The sequence below is a fragment of the Lycium ferocissimum genome, chromosome 12, assembly GCF_029784015.1.
Source record: "Lycium ferocissimum isolate CSIRO_LF1 chromosome 12, AGI_CSIRO_Lferr_CH_V1, whole genome shotgun sequence".
Classification (NCBI taxonomy): domain Eukaryota; kingdom Viridiplantae; phylum Streptophyta; class Magnoliopsida; order Solanales; family Solanaceae; genus Lycium; species Lycium ferocissimum.
Genome location: NC_081353.1, coordinates 49857091 through 49881861, shown reverse-complemented (window position 1 = coordinate 49881861; position 24771 = coordinate 49857091).

The following is a 24771-nucleotide window of genomic DNA, read 5'->3' as shown; positions in this document are numbered from 1 at the left end:
TAACTCACAGAAACTCTACCGCCTACTGGCCGTAGATGAATGGAGCCATGGAGGCTGCCAACAAAAACATCAAAAGAATCCTGAGAAAAATGATCGACAACTATAGGAATTGGCACGAGCAGCTGCCTTATGCTTTGTTGGGGTACAGGACGACAACCCGAACTTCCATCGGGGCAACCCCGTACCTCCTTATCTACGGTACAGAGGCAGTCATATCCGCAGAGATAGAGATCCCTTCGCTCAGAATCATCTAAGAAGCGAAGCTCAATAATGTGGAATGGGTCAGAAACCCCTACGAGCAGTTGGCCACGATAGATGAAAAGAGAATGGTGGCCATATGCCATGGATAGCTGTACAATCAAAGAATTTCTCGAGCATTCAACTAGCGGGTCAGAGCCTAACTTTTTCAAATTGGACACCTCGTACTCAAGCAAGTATTCAAGAAGAATACAAAGGAAAATTTGCACCAAATTGGCAAGGACCATACATGGTCAGAAAGGTTCCATCAGGAAGAGCCGTAGTCCTAGCCGAAATGAATGGACAAGAGTGGCCCAAAGCCATCAATGCAGACGCGCTCAAGAGATACTACGCTTAGGATTCCATTTTTTTGTAATCGCAACATTATTTCCATGTAATCATATCTTTTGCTTGTAACCATATCTTGTAATATAACGAAAAAAAAAAACAAATCCGCAATATAATGAACTACGCAATGACCAGACTTCCCCACAGTGGGACACATAGGTAGTCCATACCGGGACCAATCACCTTATTAGTAAAAACCAAAACTCAATTACTTTGTTTCTGAACTACGTTCGACCTGAATTCCTACCGCGACAGGATACGTAGGTGTTTTCAAGCTTGGTCGTCATAATAGAAAAACCTAGGAAGCCATTAGGAAAACCTCAGAGTCAATAAAGTAGGAGGAATCGACGAGATCAGGCTACAAAGACCGGCGCAAGAGTTAGCCAGCATCAAACCTACATTGGGGCAGAATTTTTGAGAGAGTCTAAAAAATTCACACCAGAAACAATCGACAAAGAAAACGGCAAAACAAAGCCATACACTGGGGTAGAATTTTTTAGGGAACCTCAAAAATTCCTGCATAACGAGACAAAGCAAGGGTTGCTCAGAACAAATCCAGAAAAATTGGGTTGAATTTTCGAAAAAAGATCTCAAAAATCCTGTCAGTTCAGAGAATCAGCAATCGTACCTCCCGGGAGAGTCGGAAGACCTCGTTCAAAGACACATGTCATGACAAAAGATTTTTTTTTTTTAATAAAATGACGCGCACTTTATAAATTTTACTTTAGATTTTCAAAATATACCCATTAGTATAAGTACGCTCTAAACCATCTCTCAAAATACCGAGCCCAAGAGGGTTCGGAAGAGCATCAAGAAGAGCCACTATAAGGGAGGACAATGGCACTAATTGGCTTTTTAGGAAAGTCACAATTTTTCTGTAGATGTAGGTTTGTAAAAGGACAGCAGGCGCGACACTAATCGATTTACTCACAAAGAAAGCCGAAAAGTAAAAACCTCAGCCTAGCAGAGAAGGACCAAAAAGGTCACAGCAAAAATTAGGTAATAAATGTCACACCCCGACGAGCAGCATCACGGGCTCTAGCCAGTAGGCCGGGAACCACCTGACTTAATAGTTACTTTGAACATTATATATTGGAACTCAAAGAACGCCTGCACGCAAAAAAGCCCAATATAGAACTATCCGATAATCCAACACATATGTACATGTGCGAACCGACATGGTCGCTACAACATCACGAGTATCATAAAGCTGGCAAGGCTAACAGGAAAGTATTACAGATCAAAATAAGGCCAACATGACCATACACAATATTTACGTACCCCACTATGTCTACGAGCCTCTACGAGTGTACTTATGAACATGTAGTACACTAGTAGAAAAGGACCAAAGATAGCAAGTCCGGAGTAGTGGCACTTGCTGACACCGCTAAAGCTGGAAATCCTACTGCGGTTGCTCTCCGATAACTCTGTCAGAGCCTGCAGCACGAAATGCAGCGTCCCGGGTAAAGGGGCGTCTGTATGGATAAAAGTACTAAGTATGTAAGGCGGGATGCAATAGCATAAGTAAGGCGGAAGTACAAAGAAAATAAAAGTAACTTGTCATTAGAGAACGTGCGTTATGGAATGCATGCATATTCCAGAATCATATGTAAATGAGGACATATATATATATATATTATAATTGTTAGTGTTGCGGACCGTGCAACCCGATCCATAAATGTTAGTGTTGTGGAACATATAGCCCGATCCATAAATATAGTATATTGCTGCGGAACGTGCAGCCGATCCATATATATATATATATATATATATATATATATATATATATATATATATATTTATTATATTGTGCGGAACTTGCGAATCCATATATATATATATATATATATATATATATATATATATATATATATATTATGTTAGTCTTGAGGAACGTACGTCAGATCCATATATATGTTAGTACCAAGAACGTACAACCCGATCCATAAATATATTATGTTAGTGCCGAGGAACGTACGGCCCGATCCATAAATATACTATGTTAGTGCCAAGGAACGTACAGCCCGATCCATAAATATCATATGTTAGTGCCGAGAAACGTACCATAAATATATTATGTTAGTGCCGAGGAACGATCCATAAATATATCCAAGGAACGTACAACCCGATCCATAGTTATCATATGTGCACCCCGGAACGTACGGCCCGATCCATAAATATATTATGTTAGTGCCGAGGAACGTACGGCCCGATTCATAAATATCATATGTTAGTGCTGAGGAACGTCCGGCCCAATCCATAACTATGATATGTTAGTGCCGAAGAACGTACGGCTCGATCCATAAATATGATATGTTATATGCAAATACATAATGTAAGTAGCATGCAAGAGAGCCTAATAAAAGCCACTACTCAGTCGGAGTGACATAAGGTCGGTGACCTCCGAATAAATTATGGAAGTTCGTATTGATTCCAAAGAAATAACTTAATGATGATAAACATGATAATATGCCAAGAATCAATCAAATAACTAAGACATTAAGATTTGGAAATACAAAGTATAGGAGTGGAGCGAATTTGCTATGGAACGCTCATGTTCATATTCTAGTTGGATTCGTGCCAAAGAAAGAGGGAAACGAACACCTTACATACCTTATCCATCAAGCCACTACTTAGAGAATCCCTTACTCCGATGCTTGCCCTTCACCCGAACCTATATATCGAGAAATACATCTTTAATCATACTTTCGTCATATTTCTACCAACTTATATGCACTAATTATTAAAGACTAATTCGGGTTACGAAAATTTTGGCAAAAGATCTCCCCTATATTATCCATTTCCTCCAAATACCAAAACAACTCCCAAACAATACCAACAACATCAACAACAATATCATCAAGATTCTACAAGATAAATATGTATATTTTCATCCAAACTCTCTTCAAACTTCAATCCATAAGCCAACAACACCAACACAATAATTATAACTCTTATTCTCATAAATATTCTTAGATCAACATTAATAAAGAAAAATTCACACCTTACCTTCACTAGAATAGGAAGATCTTCCATATATACTTTGAATCCAAGCCAACTTCAACGCAAGACAATACTATACTCGCGACTACACGTTACCCGGACCTCGATTAATATTTCGTCACTTGAAATTACTCAAAATCCTCACTTATATAAGGTATATATGCTCTCTTATGCTTGCTGATTTTTCTAAAATATTTGGGAAACTATTATGACAAAAAAGAGGGGGTTTAACCCTTATATGGTGTGCTAAAGTCAGCGGCAGCCGGCAGCCCGTTTTGCTTTCGTTATGGCCTAACTTGTAACGTCCATAATTCTCTATTGTAATGTCGTATCGGCGAGCGGTGTTTTGCGTTGGAAACTAGACTCGACGAACTTCACTTTAGGCTTTTGCTTTGCTTCAAAACTCCTCATGTACTAAAAGATATTCTTCCTCCAATTTGGACCAAAATTGCCCCTCATATTTTCTTCAAAGTTCCAACAAATTTAATTTCCTTGATCCATTTGCCCTCCAATCCTTACGTAGCTTATTATATGAACTTAAACCCTCGAAACCATGAGATAGGTGCATACAATCTCACATATCCTGGGAAGTCCTCCAAGTCTACACTTAAAATAACTAATGCCTAATAGGTTTCACGTACAAAATTACGAGGTGTAACAGTAAAGACACATCTTGCCGCAATGGTCACGAAGCAAATGAGTGTAAAAGACAAATTCGACCAAAAAGGTCACACAAAGAATGAATAACGAGGATATATCAGACCAAGAGGTTGCAATGAAATAGCATAAAGATATATGTGACCAAAAGGGGTCATGACAAAGACAAAGAGGTATATTCGACCACGAAGGTCACAGCCCATACTAGGACGAAAGAAAGATTATCTAGCCAAAAAGGCCATATCTGTCACCCCCATCATATTTTTACTTTCCTGTTTCCAAGAGGGTCATTGCATGTTTATTTTCCTGCTGCCAAGAGAGTCATTCATACAAACTGTAAAGAGAGCCATTGTATGTTTATTTTCCTGCTGCCGAGAGGGCCATTCATACAAACTGCCAAGAGGGCCATTGCACGTTTATTTTCCTGCTGCCGCGAGAGCCATTCATACAAATTGCCAAGAGAGCCATTGCACGTTTATTTTCCTGCTACTGAGAGGGCCATTCATACAAAAGCGCCAAGAGGGCCATTGCACGTTTATTTTTCTGCTGCCAAGAGGGCCATTCATCCAAACTGCCGAGAGGGCCATTAATGCAAACTGCTGAGAGGGCCATTCATATAAATATCATGAAAATATCTGCAATATTTTTGAATTTCGGAAGCAGTTGCATAGCCTCCAAAAAGGAGCCAGCTTGCTGAACCAGATCCAAACGAATTACGGAGCAAACGTGGAACTTTTTCTTACACAACCGGTCAAGATAGGGTGCCCATGAGAGTCAAGCTCTCCGGCCAGGACTTGGAAGCCATCCAATTTTAGACTTAGCCACAATCTTTCTATTTCACTAAAAACCACAACCGATCGGATACACACCAGGGAAATTTGAAGGTATTCCTGCAAAAGGGGGGTACTCTTCTCCAGCAAGTCAAAATACATATGGCCTGATTCCCAGAAGCTAGGGATATATAGGCGGGCTCAAAACCAGAGAGTCGGCCATACTCTAACCACCGTCCATCGAATAAGATATAGTAGACATGATATGCGCGGTACATAGAATTCAAAGAAAAACAAATACAGGGTTTCAGTTAACAGATAAGGAATTTCATGTCATTTTTTAATTCTCAAAGGATAACTTAATCATGCAGTGTATATATATTTCTACTTATTTTAGCCTTAAAGGCTACCATGGTATATAGTTTCACATAGGGGAACCCCAACAACCTAGAGCAAAGGGGACTAAGCTGAGTTTGACTATAAATTTCAAGCCCTAGCCTCTTTTCTCTTGGCCCTAGGTAAGTCACACCTATGATCAACCAGTCACCAAGTGACAACCCTTTCAATCAGATCACACATGTGTCCACATAGGTCCTTATACTTAGCCAAATTTTAATGTAATTATGTTTCAAAAGAGAGACATGCACCAACAGAATTAAAGGAATAATAGGAATGAAATGTCACATAAGAGTTCAAATGAAGGCATGAGCATTGAATGATCATAGAAAGTATATAGACAAGGAGAGGCAATCTTTTAATAGATGTGCATACAGACTAAACTTCTTAATAACAATCTTGGCATGTGTTATAGGAATGGCAAAACAAGCACCTATGAATGCATACTAACACAGGTTTAATATAGGAGCAAATAGGCAAGGACATGCACACAGCTTACAAACTATTTCATAATGGGCAAACATCATGGTTAGACCACTATATGCAGATCTAAACCTCACTACTATTTCTTAAACAACAGAATCATCATACTATTATCATGTGCTGGTGACATCAGAGTTAAAAAGAGATATGCATAGACTCAAAACAAACTCAAATAGGCAGGTAATGTAGCACAACAGATAAAGACACTTAATCAGCTTAAGGGCTTATGCCACATTCAACACGGAGGAGGAACTTATCATAACATGTTTGATATCAGCTTAGTTATGTATATTATATTTTCCTATTAACAGTCTCAAGATCCAAGTCGAAAATATGCTTATCAGATTATCAAATAACCAGCTTAAACTTTTTTAAACCAAACAATACACAATAGCCTCTAACATGATGTTAAACCAAGTTTAGCTTGCCCAGGTCCCATTTTAAACTAACCCTTAAGCATACATAATCTTGCCATGGTTCAAACACACTATAGGCAATCAACACTAATAGAACTTTAAAATTACTCCAAATTTGGACCAGGACTTCTCTTAATCACATTACACTCTATCAAGCTAAGTCAACAAACAATCAAACAGGCTTTATACTAATCTTAGATAACTCATTACTCATTTAACTTAAACATTTGATCCAACTAATCATGTCTAGGTAAACACACCAGCAGATAGGCCCATTCCTATACTAAACACATACATGTAATTTGGACTATATAAACCATTCTTAGCACAAGCTAAATTTAAACAGGACAAACAACAGCTAGACATAATTTTAAACTAAGTAAACACACAAGCAGGGTCTAGTTCCACATAATAAAGACTCAGCCATCAACAATAAACTAAAACCAACTTAGAGGGACTAAAACAGGAAGCTAATACTCATATACATAACTAAACAAGATTTAAACATTAGCAAATATAACTAAACAAGTTTCAAATCGGCTTAAAACTAGCAACTAATAAACATGCCAGACAAGAATAATAATTAACACATGTAAAAAATAACTAATCTAGCAATTAACACTGCTAAACTAAACAATCTAGCACATATAAGCAGGGCATAGCTAATAAATGCTAAAATAAATAAAAAGGAGGGAGATTACTTCATGTATGCGCAGCCTAATGTCGAGACTTCAACTTGGAAGATCCTTTTTCTTCCTACTCGAGCTAAGCCAGACACAATAGAAAAGAAAATATTTACAAACTTTCACTAATCAAGAAAATTAAAGGTCTTAAGCAATTTGCTAGAAACCCTAGGTATTCTCTAGTTTTATGAACATGCAAGTGATATTCGGTGTATCAAAGTGTGAATTAGGGTTTCTTTATATAGAACCCCAAAAATCTGAGAAACCCTAACCTAACTCAATGTGGGACTTTCATAAAACTTTGAGAATAAGCCTTTGTTTCAACATTCAAAGGCCATGATTTACTCGCACAAACATATCAAGGGTCATAATCAACCCAGAATCGAGTCAATCCATTTGGTTCCTCATGAACCAATGAAAACTCGATATTCAAATCGCATGCAAACAAAAGTAATTAAATATTTTCAGTGTTTGAGACCATTTTAAAGCAGAAAAGTAGTAAAAGAAGAGGTTAATACCTTGTTTTAAAGCAGAAAAGAAGAGGTTAATACCTTGTTTGGGTTGGAATATGGCGAATTTAATGCTCTTGCCATTCTCAGCCATGCCGAGTCAATACCACATGTTGAGGGCCTGCCATTTTGCCATTTCCGGCATGTGACATCGAAGAGAGAGAAAAAGGAGGGGTGGTAGCTAGGGTTTGCCCCTCCTCTTCAACGTTTTGAAACAAATGAGACCTTTAGGGTCCGTTTGTGTTGCTGTTGATTGTATTGAGAAGGGTTGGGCCGGGTTACGGCCTTATCGGGCTAGACTCGGATCAACTTAAAAAGGGAAAGGCCAATATGCATATATACACATGGTATACGTGTATACTCATGTATATCTAGGTATATGTTGTATATACACGCAGGATAGCTTAAGTAATGGCCGTAATTTAAAAATTAGTTAATTAATTCTTTAGTCATAATTGATTAATGAGCCAATCAACCCAAATAAAGGCACGGTGAGTTATGCAATAAGTCACAAATTTGCAATTATGGCCTTAATTGAACTTAGACCACGAATTGGCTATTTCAATTAGAGCCATACTTAGTCTAATCAACCAATTTACAACTAATTTTGCACAAATGACCTTGATTGATTTAAACCATGAAATTGGTTATTTCAATCATGGCCGTAATTAACTAACAATCGATTATTTCAATTGCAACCACAATTAATCACATAGCAAACAATTCTCAGATAAATTAATTCAAAAAAATGCAAATTGGTTATGCAAAGTTAAGAATGAGGGGTAAAATGTTTACTAATTAATTTTCTGGCCCATTGTAAATAATTATTTTATATTATCCTTTTGATTAAATTTGGAAAATATTCCATATTAATTATAAAATATGCCAATTAATTTTCTAAATGATTTATAACATTATGGAATAATTTTGCCAAATGAAATGGCAAAATTATCTTAAGTAATTTATAAAATCATTTTAACTCACAGAAAAATACACATTTCATCTCGTTTAATATCCAAGAACTCTAGGTAATTAAAATAAATTATGGAAGGTAAAAAATTAGGTGTCAACAGTCAACCCTTTCAACTTTAATCTTGTAGCAATACAGGTCAAAGGGATTCTGATGCAGGCTATGCCTCCACCAAATAGTAGATGAGAGACGTAGTTGTGTACCAGTTCCCTTATGCAGTGCAGTATGTAAAGAACCCAGGATGTTTCCATGGAAAACTCCTTGCTCAAGGAATTAAAAATTACGACCTACCCCAAAGAGGATTTCAACTCCACTACACGAGAAACTTCAGGTTACAACTCTACCGTAAGCTAGGAAGTAATGCCTATAATCCCTCACCCTTACAATAACGTTTACGCAACCTAAGAACTAACCCTTGTAGTCCCTCCTCACTTGCAATGCTCCGATTGCAAGCACCTACACTTGACTAACTCTAGCCAAGGACCACTAATACACCTAGACTAACTCTAGCCTAGTGTAACACTCAAAAGCTTGTGGAAACACACTTTGAACAAGCACACTTTGGGAATTTAGAACACCTAAAACCAACTTCTAAACAAGAAGAGTAAGTTTACAGTTTAAGCACAAACGAACAAAGACTTACAACAACATAAAGAACTTAGACTAAATCTGCGTCTGGATTGGGTTCTTCAGTTTTGCAAGTGACTTGTTCTTGAGAGACTTTGAGAACTTGTGACGGCAGAGATTTGCTCGATCTTGATTAGGTTTTTAAGTCTACTCAATATGTTGCCATCATGTTGTATATATAGTTGAAGCGTGTGGGATAGATAAAGATCACTTATTCACTTTAACCTAAAGCATGGGTCAACTCACAGCTGTACTTGTGTGCAGCAAGTTGCTCGACTTTACAGCTGTGTCTGCCGACAGTGCAAGGTGCACAGAGAGCAGATTACAAACTAGGTCTCTGTCTGATTCTGAAACAGTTTGACAATCATCAAACACGAATGCACTTGGGACTATTAGATTCCATAGTAGAAATAATATCCATGCTTTTATCATCTAAGCATTTTATCAAACACTTGGTGAACATAAAGCCCTACAACCTTCTTTAATTATGGTGTTTTATTCACCCAATTATCATTCTATTACTTCTAGGTGATTCTACAATCTCAATTAGATATAGTTAACATCATTCTTTATCACTTATATGATTACAACAATCCTAAGTCAATAATTCAAAATCCTACCATAGTTCATATGATTCTCTTTATCAAACCCATCAACTTATGGCCCAAGAACTTAGAGTCTAATCATCCATTCACAACTGCAAATGATTAGAGAGTATTAGAAGCATTACCTTTTTAAAGTTCAATCCTCTTGAATTGGAGTTCTAGGTTTCTTTGCTAAAAAATGATGTCTCAATCGAATATCTAATGATTTGAAGGGTTTAATCAAGTTAGAAAGATATTAGGGACTTGAATTCAACCTACAATTATTGTAGAACTTACCTTAGAGGGTTCTTGAGGTTTGGTACTTGTTCTCTCTTGCCTTAGGATGATTTTTCGTGATTACGGGTGTTAGGGAAATAAACCTCATTCTTAAACAACTATCTAATCTTAAGCACCTCACTGTCCATCTTGATTCCAAAACAACTATTTCCACCCATATTCATTCCCATAGTACTTCACATGTCTAAAATGTCACATTAATACTCATTTAACACCTCCACATCTAATCCGAATTTACGGGATGTTACAAGATGAAAGCTTACTTTCCTAATTCTAGTTCGAGATGTTTCTATCTGTACATATGCTTTTGTTTTTCTTTTGTTGCTATAAACTCTAATTAATTTATTAATAAAAATAGTCAGTGAGACCTTTCCATTGACCTTATTTTTAAAAAAATAGTGAGAAATGATGAGGTTCTGTTATATTTGGGAGTATCGACTAAAATAGGTCAAACCTGAACTGGTTAATATAATTAGCACGGGTTTAAAAACAGAAAGGTCAATAGTGAAGCTAGAAATTTAACTGAGGATTCAAAAAGTAATGGAATATCACCTTTGAGGATTAAACCTATGACCTAAAGTAATTTTTGAACTGTCTTTTGCCACTTTTAAGACTAAACATGAAGTTCAGTCTTAAAAGTCTAACTTTGGTTGTATATAATTGAGTAGCCGAAAATTTGATATGATATAAATTTTTAAAAAATAATATGTTGAACCGTGTAATTGACACTCCTAATCCTATATTATCATGTGTACCAATGTTACATACATGACATACATGTGAGATACATATGACTTACAATTGAGAAGAAACTCCGAAGTTTTCAACAGCTGCAACTCCCAAATTAATTTGTAATCTCGAATTAGATTTTGTGTAATATCTGAGAGAGAAGATAATAATAATAATAATAATAATGAGAATATCTTTAAAATTTCTAATTTTCTGGGTTTTGTGGCAAATTGTATATAATAGATTTTGTCATATGTTTTGACAGTGGAATAGTACCGTACCTTTTTTTTCTTTTTTTTCCCCTAATTAGAGGTTTAATTACGTATATTGTAAGTCTTCCGAAATATACAAAGAAATTAAAACTTGATTATAGTTGGACAGATTGATTTATGGCTCATTGCTTAATTTTTTTTGTTTTCTACCTGGTGTCTGGTACCCGCATTGGAGCCCAACTATATCCGAATTCGCTCCGCATAGGATCCATATATCCAAAAACGCTCCTTACCAAAGATTTTTTCATTCCCAGGGCTCAATTAAGGGAGGAGCAACCCCATCCGCTGTAGCACATCCTTTGGTGGTGGCTCATTGCTTAATTGACCCATCTTGGCCTAACCTATTTTAGTCTAAGTAATTTCTTAGCAGATTATTATTCATTCACCCTATTTCGAGTTGTACCCAAGTTTAATTTAATCCTGCCCATTCACACCCCATCGAGTAACTACTAGAACCTGCTGGAACTGAAAATTACAAGTGATTTTAATTGTGTTAAATAACCTATACTATATTAAAAGCACGAAGGACCTTAGAAATGTTAATTGAACTTTTTTTTTTTTCATTAAAAGACTCTGCAATAGAGAAAATCGTCATTTACTATTTTCCTCATATTTTTACTTAATTATCTTTATAGTAATTATTAGGACTTTGAGATCAAATAGAATTTTCTTTCTTTCCTATTTGAAGTATGTACTAGTTCCTAATATTTAGGACTTTAAAATTCACAAAATTTTTACCTTATATATATTTTTATTAAAACTTCGAATTCTATTCAGATTTTAACATATGTATCAAAATTTAATTATAATAGAACACGTTAGAAAAGGAAACTATTTTGTAATTTGACCACAATTAAACTTCTATTTAAGTAATACCTTTTAATGATCAGACCAATCTTTTTCATATAGCAAACCCTATAAATCTAACACGCCGTTTTTTATACTTTTCATTCCAACTGTGATTCAAGCCTTTTTCTAGCTTTTATTGTGATCTTTCTTTTTCATGATTTCTTTATTTCTTTTGTTAGTACCTTTAATCACAAATGCATGTGTTGATTTTGAGTTACATCATTGAATGTTATTTTTAAGGAAAATTTACTTGTTATAGCTACTTTTACTACCTATTTAATGTTAATAACTAGCTTTTATTAAAATTAATAATAATAGCTAATTAATTTTCTAAATTACCAATTATAGATACAACAGTAACTTGCACTTATAGTTCTCAAATACACCGTAAAAAACGGTAAACACTATCCCAACTTCATTTTTGAAGCTCACGTAATATACATTACGTTTCTCTCTCCTTTCCATTAATTTTAGCCGTTTTTCTCCTCGGTGATATATCCATTACCATCAAGCACGATTCCACTACAATTTATTGTGCCGAGATTTGGGGGTGGTGGTGTATTTGTGTAAGTTTTCATTATTTTGTGTATTTTAGTCAATTTAATTCAATATTTTTGACATTTTTCTAGATTTTTAACTTTCAATGCTTAGGTTTCCCAATTTGAGTAGTGAAAAACATCAATTAATGCGGATGAAAGCATATCTAGTAGGGTTACAAGAGGTATCCCACATACTTTTCAAAATTTAGATTCCCCTTCTTTTGATTTGGGTATTTCTCACAACATGATGTTGATGCGACCTGTTGCCGAGAAATTGGTTGCGAAAGGAGATCTAAGAAAATTCATGATCTGTCGAATCGAAATCCTTCAATCGTTAATTTGGAGGAAAAAAATGTTCTAGGGAGAAAAACATCCGATGTTGCTTCTAGTAGCAAAGGGAAGAATGTTGTAGAGACTAATACCGGAGAACAACAATTAACTGTGAACAAGCAGGTATTTTTTGATTTTTTATATACATTTTTTTGTTGTATAAAATTGTATTTTACATGTTGCCAAAATTCGGTTAATGATTCATGTATTTTTGACCGCATCTGTAAGTATGGTTGCATGTATTTATTGATCTGAACAATTCATTAATGGATGGGAACACATACATACAACTGTATCATGTATTTCAATAACCATATTTGTTATCAATTATCAAACTATGTATCATGTATTTGTAATTCCTCACATTTGTGTATTTTTTAAATCAATAACAGGTATATGTATGTTTACAAAAGCAGATATGTGTATGTGTCAGATAAAAGGTGTATTTATTCAACGTTTGTTAGCTAAACATCTTAATAACTGTGTTTTTGTTTGCATGTATTTATTGATTTGAACAATTCATTAATAGATAGGATAGCAGTCGTATGTATTTTTGTTTTTGTTTGAATTAGTTTTGTTTTTGAAACATACATACAATTTGATAACCATATTTGTTATCAAATTATCAACCATGTATCATGTATTTTGCAATTCCTCAAATTTGTGTATTTTAAATTAATAACAGGTTTATGTATGATTATATATTTTTTGATTCTCATGTGTTGCAATTATATTCAAACTTTCAAGCCTCCAAATTCCTAGTTAAACGTCCCCCCACTCAACCGATACGTTATGCTTCATGTATGAACCATAACATTAAAGATGAGTTGAAGGACAAACTGACCGATAGACAATTCAAGCTTTTTTCCAAAACTATTTTTGGACAATATATGCGGATGCAAGTTGACACCGAAGGGTCGTTATTTAGGTGTTTTATGGTTAGGGAGTTGAAGCGTAGTAATAATGATGCGTTTGTTATCGATATTAATGGGACGGAGTTTACATTCGGTCTTTTTGAAGAGTATGTGGGATAAATCGTAACAAACGCATAAATCGTTCATCGCCTTTTCAGGTAATCTTTTATAAGATTCAGCCGGTTCACCCATTAAATCGTTCATCGCCTTTTCTTTGGCACTTGTATGAAACATCCATTCCAAAATCATTTTTGACGTCCTCCGCAATGTCTTTAGGCGTATACTTCCTCTTATGATTTGATATTTTTGGTTTGACAATTCCACTTATCACCGACTTGTAGCTTGGCATTGGGAATAAACCTTTTCCTTTAACGGACATGTATGTTTGTCTTGAAACTCCCTAACTCTAAACATTCCCGACTTACCTACAATAATCACACTCTCCTGATACGCACACAAGTGTGTAGCTACAAAAAAAAAAAAAAAAAAAAAAAAAATCAAAAAAAAAAACACGCATTAATGTAAAAATACATCAGTAAACATAAATACATTCATGTATTTATTCTTGTATTTTTAATACAAAGAACTGACGAGAAATTTTACCATATGTAAATAAGTTAATCAAATGCAACCCGGGCCAAATACATTATTTATGAGTACAAATACATACAAATCAGTTTTGATTCTACTTTATACTAAACATACACATGCTAAGAAATACCTCCGCTCGTACAAATTAACAAACATACACTGTCACGGTTTAAATACATAAAAACACACAGTTGCAAATACATAAACAAATGCACATTTTAAACATACACATGCTGAGAAATACTTCCACTCGTACAAATTAACAAACATACACTTCACGGTTTAAATACATAACAACACACAGCTTGCAAATACATAAACATATTTTAATACCTTATTGCATTGCTCCTTTACTCGTCCGATAGTTGAACCTTTTGTAATTGCATAATTCATATCACACTTTTAATGTATCTTTATCCTTGATCGACGGCAACTACTTTTTGGTTCTTGTCATCAATAACCATACCCTTGTTGTTTTCGAATAACAAATCAGCCTTTCCACAATATGATGCCAAATCACGGAACCAACTATTTCCATTATATTCGTTTGACTCGTGTATCCGATTTGCAAATAATCACCTTCAACACAACTATCACCCGATATACATAACTCCATGCTTCTATCAGTGATACATAATACATTGGTAATGCTTTGTTCTCTTTTTCAGCTCCACATAGACTCTAACACCCATATCATTGTGAATTTCCATTGGAATATCATCACCTTCAACCATGTATTTTATGTTTATGTTTTTCATTTTCTTGTCCAAATTCAATTGGGTTGCAACAACAATTCCTCATAGGTCGAATACTCCTTGAAAGTCACAACATCGATTTTGTAATTGATATTTATTCGTCGTTCCAAATACCAGTGTCTAATCAACGATGAAATATTGGCCATTTTACAAATTAAAAAAAAATCCTTGAATCAAAACATAAAACCCGTAATATGTATGCCTAAAAAATTAAAAACTTGAATCGTTCGAACATAAGATTCACGTTCAAATTTGAACAATTTATACAAATTAGATTTACAAAATCACTAATAATATACAACATACACATTTTGAATTACACTTCGTAAATACATAGTTTAGGATCATGCATTATATATGTCATTTAGATTATAAAAAACAAAGATATGAACTGAATTTTTTTTTTTTGATTCCTATATTCATGTACATTAAAATACTTTCAACCGTAATTTTTCAAGATCATTATTCATTCATTGACATTACAATGACATTAGATCATTATTTTCGAATATCAATTATAAAGATAGAAATCAAAAAAAAATCAGAAGAATAATTCTCCAAGAAAAAAATTGAAATCACATAAATACAACTTGAATAGACGAATTTTGTGAAATCAAAAAAGCAGTGTTTTGCACGAAATACGATGATTGATCGTGTTTGTTTTGTCAATGTATTTTTGATGTTGAAGATTTAATTTGAAATTTGAATTTTTACGTTTGAATGTTGAAGAATGCATGGAAGAAGAGAAACGTGTAAGGAAAGGGAATATTACGAGAGATTTTGCGAAAAAGAGGGTAAACAATATCTTAATTTCTCATAATACCACCACCGTGCCTAAATTAAAGGGCACTGTTCCTTTTTTTATTTGCATGCTCATGTATTTGCTGGCAACAAATACATGCGAAAACATACACAAAGCGGTTTTTTAGCTACGAATGGTAATATTAAAAAGGGTAGCTACAAATGGTAGGAAGCTACAATAAGGTAGTCATTTAAGAAATTTTACCTATTTTTAATTAATTTTTTTGTTGGTTACATTATATTGAAGCATTTTTACTAATTAAGTTTTTTCAGTTTTACGCTTGGTGAAAATGATAGTTACAACTGGAAGGTTTTTGATTGTAGGGATTTTAATTATTCCTTGTGCGATGAATGTGAAATCCGACAAGAGGAATAATGAAATTGATATTCAATTTCATCCTATTAACACAAATATTTTTAATTAGCTCGAGATTATGCACTAACATAGATATGCTCGTATTATATTAAAAGCATGAACAACTTTCGAATGTTGATTGAACTTTTTGCCCATCATTAAAATACTCTATAGTAGACAAAATTGTTATGATCAAAGGTGCAAATATACCCCTCAACTTTGCGATTTAGAGCAGATATGCCGCCCGTTTAAAAAGTGGTGTATATTTACTCTTACCGTTATAAAATGGTACAAATATACCCCTGCCCTTACACAAAAAGTGCAAATATATGCTTTTCGCTAATGGAATTTAAAAAAAATAAAATCATTTAGCTAATTTTTTTATTTAAAAAAATGCCATGTGGCTTTAAAAAAAAGTCTACTCATTTTTTAATAGACATATTTTTGTAACGCCACATCATAAAAAAAATTTGGAAAAAGGACATTGTGTGTCCAATAACCCAAAGTAATGCCACATTTGGCCAATATTTGGCCCTAATTATATCCACTCGGCCCAAATTAATCTCAAAAAATGGCCGGTCGGCCCAAAATAATGGCCGAGGTTAGCCCAACGTTTATATACATATGTTGGAATTATATATACACTTTATATACAAGAATTATACATTTTATATACATATGCTGGAATTAATCATACATTTATTATACATAAATTATACGTTAATTATACCTTTATTATACGCATATTATGCAATAATGATATGATATTTTTTTTTTTTACATATACAATAGCAATACATATTATATACCACAATGATACGGTTTCTACAATACATTTTTTATACGTATGATACACTTTCTATACAAGACTGATACAGTTTATATACACATGTTAGAATTATATATACACTTTCTTTACAAGAATGATACGGTTATATACGTATGATACATTTTATATACATATACAACGAGATATACACATATGATACAATTTCTATACATATGATATATTTTATATATACATATACAACAGCGTATTATATACACATATGATACGGTTTTCTATACATCAAAGCTTTTTCGGCCTTATGATGGCGTCTTCATATGAATCCTCTACCATTTTCGTAACTCGGTAAAATAAAATTGGAGAAGAAGGTGGAAGAGGAAAGAGGAGGAGAAGATGGAGAAGAAGGTGGAAGAGGAAGAAGAAAAATGGAGAAGGCAGAAAAAGAAGGGAAAGTGGAATTAGTTTAGTGGTTATAATTTGGGTTTAAAAGAATTGTGGCCATCGGGTGGGATAATTTTTGGTCGACCGGCCATTTATGTACTTTCCCCAAAAATTTTCTGGTGGGTCAACTCTGGTTTGTTTAAAAAAAAAAAAAAATTGTGGCTTAAAAAAAAATAAGTCTACCCATTTTTTTAAACAAACCGGACCCGATCCACCAGAAAAAAATTATCATGTGGCATTAGAAAAATATGCCTACTAAAAAAATGGGTAGACTAGTTTTAAAGCCACGTGATATTTTTTTTTATTAAAAAATAAGCTAAATGAGTTTTTAAAAATCTCGTTAGTGGAAAGGGTATATTTGCATTATTTGTGTAAGGGCAGGGGTATATTTGCATCTTTTTGTAACGGTAAGGTATATATACACCACTTTTTTTTAATCGGGCGTATATCTGCTCTAAATTGCAAAATTGAGAGGTACATTTGCACCTTTTCCCTTACTATTTTCCTCAAATTATTATTTAATTATCTTTATAATCTATCTATATTATATTACATAGAAAAAAGTCGTTCACCTTTTTTACCCTTTAGAAATAGATTTCACACTAGAAAAAATAGTCATTTAATAGTTTTCCTAATATTTAGGCTTCAAAATTAATTAAATTTTCACTATCAAAATTTTTACTTATTTGAACTAGGTAAGAACCCTTAAATTTATGAATTTCAAATCGAAAAAGATTTTACTTAAAGAAATTCTTTCCTTAATATTTTACTTCACAATTAATTTATTTAAGTTTGTCCGTCTATACTTTTGATTTGTTGTATATTATAGGATATTAGTGTAGGTTTTGTCATAGAAAAAAATTGTGGAGCCCAATTTAAAATCCATCATAAAACTGAAGAATACATCTTTACGTAGTCACCTCACTTGGGGTGCACCTTAAGTTAGATAAAATTGAAATTGTAAAATGTTTTTTTAAGGAGAAACCAAAATTTGCCCATTTAAATTAGTTTTCTTATTGGACAGGGCTTTTGTTTGTTTAGTTTGAGGATTCACTTAACAATTGGAATTCCTTTATACCAATTATTATTAATTATGTTGTCTTTTCATAAGATAGGTTTAGAATTAAGTTTATTTCGTGCCGGCGATTTTAACAATGTTTCACTTTTAAAATAAAATTACAAACAGGGAGCTCATTATCACGATTTCCCTGTAAATTTACAATTTATGATATTTCATTGCTTTCATAAGATGAAGGGAGCAGGACAAATTTGTTTGATCTAACAAAGGTCTTATATTTGTTTCTTTATTCCATATTCTTTAACATGAAATCTTGATAGTGTTTATAATTGCAGAAATAAGTGATTTGAGGTAAGTTTTCGAAAATTTTAGTCTGTTCTTGAAGTTATACGACAATAAACGATGGTGTATTCTAGATAGACAATTTCTAATTGAAAAGTTGTAGTTGTTTTGTTTATAATGTCTCATATACAATTGATAATTTAAAATTAATTTATTTACAATTTCGTATAGGTTGTTTTGGATCATTACATTCTGTCACGGAAAATTTGTTAGGTATTCCCATTCAGAAAAATTAATGAAATTATTAATTTAAGATTATTTTTCGTATGTTTATAATTATTAAGTACTATTCTTTCATCAACTATAATAATTAATTACTCATTTTTGATAAACCTCTGGTTCGGAATAGGAGTCCTTATTATCGAAGAACATGTGGTTCCAAACGCAACTCAAATGAACGTTGCAATATGTTGCTACAACATTAGTTAATTATCGATTGTTGAATATTCGGATTGTGGGGTTGAATGTGGCTGCTACGATGAAGTTTAATTAATATAATGTTTAATGTCAAATTGATAAAATGCAGATTTGAAGTAACAAGCTAAGGATGAAATAGTAGAAAATAAAATATATTCTAAATAAATTTCATTCTTTTTTCACACTTATTATAATAAAAGAAACCTTTCAATATTCTTTTATATTACTGATTTCACTACTAAATAAACATGAATTAGGGACGGAAGGTTAAACAGTAAAAGTCGTCGCTAATTCTATACATTTAGCATCAAATTAGAAACAAATTATCAAAAAAATTCTTAGATACGAGCAATTTTGCAACGGATTAACAACGAAGATCATAGCTAAGTTCAATATTTTTTTTTTGTAATGTTTGTCGTCAAAATGAGGTACGCGCTTCGATCACGCGCAAAGCGCGTACGCTGAAACTAGTAAAATCAAAATATCTACTCCTAACGTCACTATATAATCGATGCTTGTTAGCTTCACTTCACATCACGAATCCACATCCAAAGCTATATAAGCCATGCTCGTTAGGATCCTGAAAAGAAATACACTTTTGGGCGAGTTTCATGATAGAATCCTTGCAAATTTTAGTATAGAACTGGTCAGTTATGACGGTACTACTAGACGGAGTTGCATCACAAAACAACTTGGCAATTTTTTTTTTTCTTTTTTGGCAAGGAGCTTATTGGCTAAAACTTTTGATAGTTGAGCTAAAAGAAATACATGTGAAAGTTGTAGATGCATGATTAAGAGTCTAAATGGGAGATTGTTGGGGTATATACTATTAATCATGCATTTAGATATGGTATATTCTAACAAATGTCATGGTTAAAAGTCTAAATGGGAGATTGTTGGGATATATACTATTGACCATGTGTTTGGAGATGGTATTTATTTATTCAATTTTTAATATAAAGAGTTAAATGAAACATGTACTAGTATGTATGTCCTTTAATTATATAGTAGATGATTTAATGTATAGAGTTTAGCTTATACACGGAAGATTAAATCATTAGTTCTTATAAGTATAAAGTTTTATGTGCACAATCTAAGATAGAAATTGCATAAAGCTATCGGTATGAAAATAGCACAAGATTAAATATAATTATCTTCATTATGGGAATGGTATAGTTCCGACTTCTTGTGCTAGTACATTTTGTGTGTATTGAACGAACCAAGTAGAGATAAGTGTTTTTGTACTGAATATATAAAACAACCTCTCTAGCTCATTAAATGTACTTATACTTTTAATCTTGATATGATTATTATGATCAATGTGATTTGTTCATTATTTTGATTTATTAAAAGGTGCGACTCAATTGCGAGTCAATATATTCGTGATAAATTGAATAATGACAAAATACATTTATGAAATAATTAGTTGATAAAATTCATATCTCCACTTTGAGATTTATGATACCCCTCATAGATGCTTATAAGTTTTCATGTGAAAATCCTACAGGTGGGCTTTGTATCCGTCACATGAAATAAGTTAAGCAGAAGTATAAAGGATTTAATTAGTCAATGAATTAAATTGTCAGTAATTAAATTTAATTGATTGATATATGTAATCTCAACATGGGGAGTTAAATAAGATTTAATGAAAGATTTCAAAATTAAACTGAGGAGTGCAATCATATTTCGGATTAATCCCGCAAATTGAAAGCCTCGTTATTTATTTTGTAGTCCCGCTATGCCGCTCCAGTAGCTGACGTCATTGAGCCACCTGTTAGTTTTTATCTCCGACTTCCCAAGGGGCCAAATCACTGGAATCGTCAAAAAGGAAGACGAAGAGAAGCCTCAAATCGAAGAGATGGAAATCCCATCCGTCACTGAACTTGAAGAAATTCTTAAGGTAATCATGAACCGTGTAATCATCTAGCTCTCTTTTAAAAGTTTAAGCGCACTGTTAATTAAAGGGAGCATAATTTAAGTACTTTAATTATACTATAGTGTGTATGGTATGAAGAAAAATGTATTCTAGAAATATAAATAGGTTTCTAAATTATTTTTCCAGTTCAGTAAGTAAGCAAAAGATATTCTAAAATCTAGACAAATACTGAAGGGTTGGGTTGGGTTGGGGCGGTGGGAATGGGGGCTAAGGGGGAAGAGAGGTGTGTTGAGTGGTGAGGACACAATCAATATAAAATGCCACTTGTGAAACTTATTTTTCCTATTTTTATGAGGTAAGTCATTTTTCTCATTTTAAAAAAACTTGTTTCACTACTAAAGTATCATCATTTTCCCACTAAATTTCCCACTGAAATGTTCAGTGGTTATTCCACTGAATGTTGGTGGAAAAATCTAAATAGTAGTGTTTTTACACGAAAAACTTAGGAAGTATCCCAGCTGAAAACTTAAGAAGTATCCCAGCATTTCAATGGAACAGGGTTTCTCACCATGCGTTTTTCCAATCATGAGTTGGTTCGGTGGTAATGAGGTGAAAAATTATTTTTTATAACACAAATTTCCCATTGAATGTCGGTGGAAAAAAAACCTCTATTTCTAGTAGTATTTTCCTGGAGAAATTATTTTCCAAAAATTTTGACAGACCGAACATAGGAAAATTGGAAAACATTTTTTGGCCCCCCATGACAACACACCCTAAGTCTCCAAACGCCTCCTCACACGTGAACATAATTGTTATTTCATTAGCCAAATACGTTGAAAATATACGTATTTCTTTGTCTGCTATGATGTCATGCATGTTTTCATCTAAAAGTTTAAGTTACCAGAAAAAACACACTTTCAATCATATAATTATATATTATTTCTCGACATGTAAAGTTCAAGCTTATTGAAGTAGGAGGGATAAGGGATATAAAACTTGTTCAAGAAGGAGACGAACACATAATTTATCTTCCAGAAATCACACTAAATTCCGATTCAAAAGTGATATTAAGAAACTGGGTAGCATATGAAGCAGCTATTGCTGGTCCAGAATCAGCCCTCGAGCTAGCTCAATATGTTGACTTCATGTGTGGAATTGTTGATACTCCAAAAGATGTCCATATTCTCAAGAAAGCTAGTATTATCAAAGGAAATAGAACTTTGAAACCAAAAATATACTACTCTCTCCATTTCAAAATAAATGAATTTTTGAGAGTGTGGCACACCTTTCAAGAAATCTAATTAAAGACATTAATTAAAAGATAATTTGTCAATATTATACTTTTGCTTCTTTTCAAACTTTTCTTATAACTAGAGATTGTCATTACATCTTACTGCTTTTTGCATGATAATGAACATTTAAAGATGGAAAATTGGAATAACTTCACAATTGGATACCAAAAATGTCATACATATGTTTGATTGAACACCATTATCGATAATGGCATAACAACTAAACCATATACCGTTTGGCTTAGGAGATTATAAAAAGTTTCTATATCAAAATGTGGGATTCGTAGCAGTTTAGCTTCTTAATCCTTGGTAACTATTTGAAAAAAATTACTATTAGTTCAAGCTGTGTTTGAACTTGAATTTCACTAGAAAAAAATTAAAGCTTTATAAGTGAAAACACTGCAATTCATTATTTCACTTGAAATGTTTCTTAAACTAGTTTTTAGTATTTCTCCAGTATTGTAAATACTGTAATTCATTATTTGCAAACACTAAGGGCCTGTTTGGAAAGCCATCAGGTAATTGGATTTGAGTGTAATTACACAATTTGACCTGTTTGTTTGACCAAGTAATTACACAGTTAGGTGGGAATTGAGTGTAATTGAGAGGGTGTAATTACACTCTCCAATTCTCAAGGGGGGTTGAGAATTGGGTGTAATTACACCTTGTAATTACAGGATTACATTTTAGTTTCTTTGTTTTGTGTTTTATTTTAATTTCATTTCTTTTTTAATTTATTTTTAATTTCTATTATTTTAATTTCATTTTTTTACTTTTATTTTATATATATATATATATATATATATATATATATGTGTGTGTGTGTGTGTGTGTTGCTCCCAAACGCACACGCAAGTATACGCGATCGTATAAGTAATATAGGATTTTTAAGTCCAGATATCGATCCCACAGAGACTTATGATTAACTGTTTACTAAATTAAAATATAAAGTTATATTTATAAACTAACTAAAAATAAAATAAAACAAATGATGAACTTTAACCAAGAAAGAGCGGATTTTTATCAGAGAAGAGATAAATCTAGGGCTATGACCACTAACAATCCAGTTGAGCCTTCAAATCGTTCTACCTACGAGTTACTAGTTGACGGGTTAATTATAACTTTATGAGTATCTTCTGAGTTGCTCACAAGCCTGTAGATGTTACTATAACGCCTATATTCCTATGGTCGCCAGAGGTAACAAGAACGCATTTACTTCTCCGTATTCAACTAAGCAAGGCTAAATGGTATATTTCTATCCTCATTAGCGAAACGATTAATCGAACAAGCTCTATTTATTCTTATTACGCATGCAAATTCCCTATCCCTAGTTCAATTCACACGCCACAGACAGTGTCTAATTAGTGATCAATTAATTAAACAATTAAAGACCAAGAATAAATAAATAACCCAAAGATGAAAAATCAATAGATAGAAACGATAATCAAACGTCAACTTTCATGTTTGTGTCAAAGCCCTAGAACTAAAGAGTTTAGCTCCACATAGACATGGAAGAAAAACAACAAATCATCCGAATAAAATGGTCAAAATAAGTATTACAGAGAAGAGAAGATAAAACCCTGTAACTCTGGCCTCCACGGCGGCTCTAAGTTCTCTCTTTATGTCAAAAGTTGTGAACTAAGAGTTTCAAGTTTTTCAAAGTTCTACAAAAATCCTATAGAATATGTATTTATAGGGTACCAAAAGACTAAACTTTTAAAAACCAATTCCAATTCGGACTGGGAAATAATAGAGGGCTAGGCCAAATTAAGTTCAGAGGCGGCAATTTTCCGTGTTTGCTGTCGGTGGGCTCAGGTAAGGTAAGTGCATTCCTTTCCTAACTTGATAATACTTGCTGCTTCCTTACAAAGTTGATTGCTGCCACGTATCTCCAGACTTTTCTCCTTTTCTTTCAATTTAATTGTTTTGCATCTTCCCATCATTGCATCATAATTCTCCAATCATGAGGCCATTTATCAGTGTCTCCCTTGTTTCTTTTCTTTATCTTTTTTTTCCACTTTAATTCGTTTTTTCTCCAAATCTCTTCATCTTCATATTACTTTATTCCTACATAGTAAAAATATAATATTAGGCACAAATCAATATAATAATATTCAAAAGGCGATTAAAAGTATTAAAATGTGAGGCAACTAATAGCTAAATATATGCATTTTAGGTCGAACATCAATATAATTGAAAGGGTGTAATTACACTCTCCAATTCTCAAGGCGGGCTGAAAATTGGGTGTAATTACACCTGTAAATACAGGGTTACATTTTTAGTTTCTTTCCTTTTTGTTTTATTTTAATTTCATTTCTTTTTTAATTTGTTTTTTATTTCTATTATTTTAATTTCATTTTTTATTATATATATATATATATATATATATATATATATATATATATATATTTATATTATTTATCTTTAATTTCCTTTCTTCTCAATCCCAAACCTAACTTGTTGTAGTTCCATAAAATTGCTCG